The sequence below is a fragment of the Petromyzon marinus genome, unplaced genomic scaffold (genome assembly GCF_048934315.1).
Source record: "Petromyzon marinus isolate PM22_M1 ecotype Great Lakes invasive population unplaced genomic scaffold, UKy_Petmar_22M1.pri1.0 PM_G_Scaffold_61, whole genome shotgun sequence".
NCBI classification, from domain to species: domain Eukaryota; kingdom Metazoa; phylum Chordata; class Hyperoartia; order Petromyzontiformes; family Petromyzontidae; genus Petromyzon; species Petromyzon marinus.
The window spans coordinates 495,001-497,500 of record NW_027423015.1 but is presented as its reverse complement, the minus strand read 5'-3'; positions in this window follow the sequence as shown (position 1 = coordinate 497,500).

Genomic DNA, 2,500 nt, shown 5'->3' with positions numbered 1-2,500 from the left:
AAGGACGCAGCCCTGAGGAGTTCCCGTGCTGATGGACCTGGAGTCAGAGACTTCTGTTCCCGGCTTAACGCACTGCTTCCTGTCAGAGAGGAAGTCTGTGATCCACCTGCAGGTGGAGTAGGGCACGTTCAGCTGGAAGAGCTTGTCCTGAAGCAGGGCAGGGATGATGGTGTTGAAGGCAGAGCTGAAGTCCACAAACAGGATCCTGGCGTAGGATGCTGGGGCGTCCACATGCTGTAGGGTGAAGTGGAGGGCCATGTTAACTGCGTCGTCCACAGACCTGTTGGCTCTGTAGGCAAACTGAAGGGGGTCCAGGAGAGGGTCTGTGATGGCTTTGAGGTGTGCCAGGAGCAGGCGCTCAAAAGACTTCATTACCACAGATGTAAGGGCGACCGGTCTGTAATCATTTAGTCCTGTTGGCCTTAGCTTTTTGGGCACAGCGATGATGGTGGAGGACTTGAGACAGGCTGGTACATGGCATGTCTCCAGGGAGGTGTTAAAGATGTTGGTGAACACCGGAGACAGCTGGTCAGCGCAGTGCCTGAGGGTGGCTGGAGAGACAGAGTCCGGCCCGGCTGCTTTGCGTGGATTCTGCCTCTTGAAAAGCCCATTAACTTCTCCCTCCTGAAAGGAGAGAGTCGTTTCTGTAGTATGGGTGGGGGATGGGGCCTCTTGGGTGGGAAGGGGTGGTTCAGGACAGTCCAATTGTCTTTCAAATCTACGGTAGAACTCGTTCAGGTCGTTGGCTAGGCGGGAGTCGTTAGTGGTGTGGGGCGCTCTGGGTTTGTAGTTGGTGATGTGCCTGAGCCCTTTGGCAGACAGAAGCAGCGTCGTTAGTAGAGAACTGGTGTTTTAGTGTCTCTGAGTACAGTCGTTTAGCCTCTCTCACCGCTTTGCTAAACCTGTTCTTCGACTCCTTGAATCTGTCTCTATCCCCACTCCTAAACGCTTCCTCCTTCTCCAACCTCAACCTTTTGAGCTTTGCTGAGAACCAGGGCTTGTTGTTGTTAAAGTTCACCCTGGTACGTGTTGGGATACAGCAGTCCTCACAGAAGCTGATGTACACAGCCTCTGTGAGTTCATCCAGACTATTGGTAGCAGTCGTGAACATATCCCAGTCAGTACAGTCTAAGCACGCCCGCAAATCTTCCACAGCCTCACTGGTCCACTGTTTAGATGTCCTCACAGCAGGTTTACAGAGTTTTAGTTGCTGCCTGTATGCACGAATCAGGTGGACCAAGGGAGTTCTGTGCGAGCCGAACAGCCCCGTGACCCACAAGAGAAACATCCCCGCCAAATTCGAGCGTTTGACGGGGTCTATCCGTGAAAAAATATTCACGTTTTTGAGTGCACATGCATTTCTGCTGCAAATGCCTCTGGAAGTTTCATGCCGTTCGTATGCCAATTGTGGCAACACGAAAATGACCCGTTTTCCCATTCCGAGGGATTTCTGTGCGACCCTAACAGCCCCGTGAGCCACAAGAGACACATCCCCGCCAATTTCTAGCGTTTCACGGGGTCTATCCGTGAAAAATATAGACGTTTTTGAGTGCACATGCATTTCTGCTGCAGATGCCTCTGGAAGTTTCATGCCGTTCGTACGCAATGTGGCAACACGAAAATGACCCCTTTTCCCATTCCGAGGGATTTCTGTGCGACCCTAACTAACAGCGCCCGTGAGCCACAAGAGAGACATCCCCGCCTATTTATAGCGTTTCACGGGGTCTATCCGTGAAAAATATAGACGTTTTTGAGTGCACATGCATTCCTGCTGCAAATGCCTCTGGAAGTTTCATGCCGTTCCTATGCAATGTGGCCACACAAAAATGACCCGTTTTCCCATTCCGAGGCATTTCTGTGCCACCCTAACAGCCCCGTGAGCCACAAGAGACACATCCCCGCCAATTTCTAGCGTTTCACGGGGTCTATCCGTGAAACATATAGAAGTTTTTGAGTGCACATGCATTCCTGCTGCAAATGCCTCTGGAAGTTTCATGCGGTTCGTACGCAATGTGGCAACACGAAAATGACCCGTTTTCCCATTCCCAGGGATTTCTGTGCGACCCGAACAGCCCCGTGAGCCACAAGAGACACATCCCCGCCAATTTCTAGCGTTTCACGGGGTCTATCCGTGAAAAATTTCAATTTTTTTTTGACTGCACATGCATTTCTGCTGCAAATGCCTCTGGAAGTTGCATGCGGTTCGCATGCAATGTGGCGACACGAAAATGACCCGTTTTCCCATTCCGAGGGATTTCTGTGCCACCCTAACAGCCCCGTGAGCCACAAGAGAGACATCCCCGCCAATTTCTAGCGTATCACGGGGTCTATCCGTGAGAAGTATTCACTTTTTTGAGTGCACATGCATTCCTGCTGCAAATGCCTCTGGAAGTTTCATGCGGTTCGTATGCAATGTGGCGACACGAAAATGACCCGTTTTCCCATTCCGAGGGATTTCTGTGCCACCCTAACAGCCCCGTGAGCCACAAGAGAGACATCC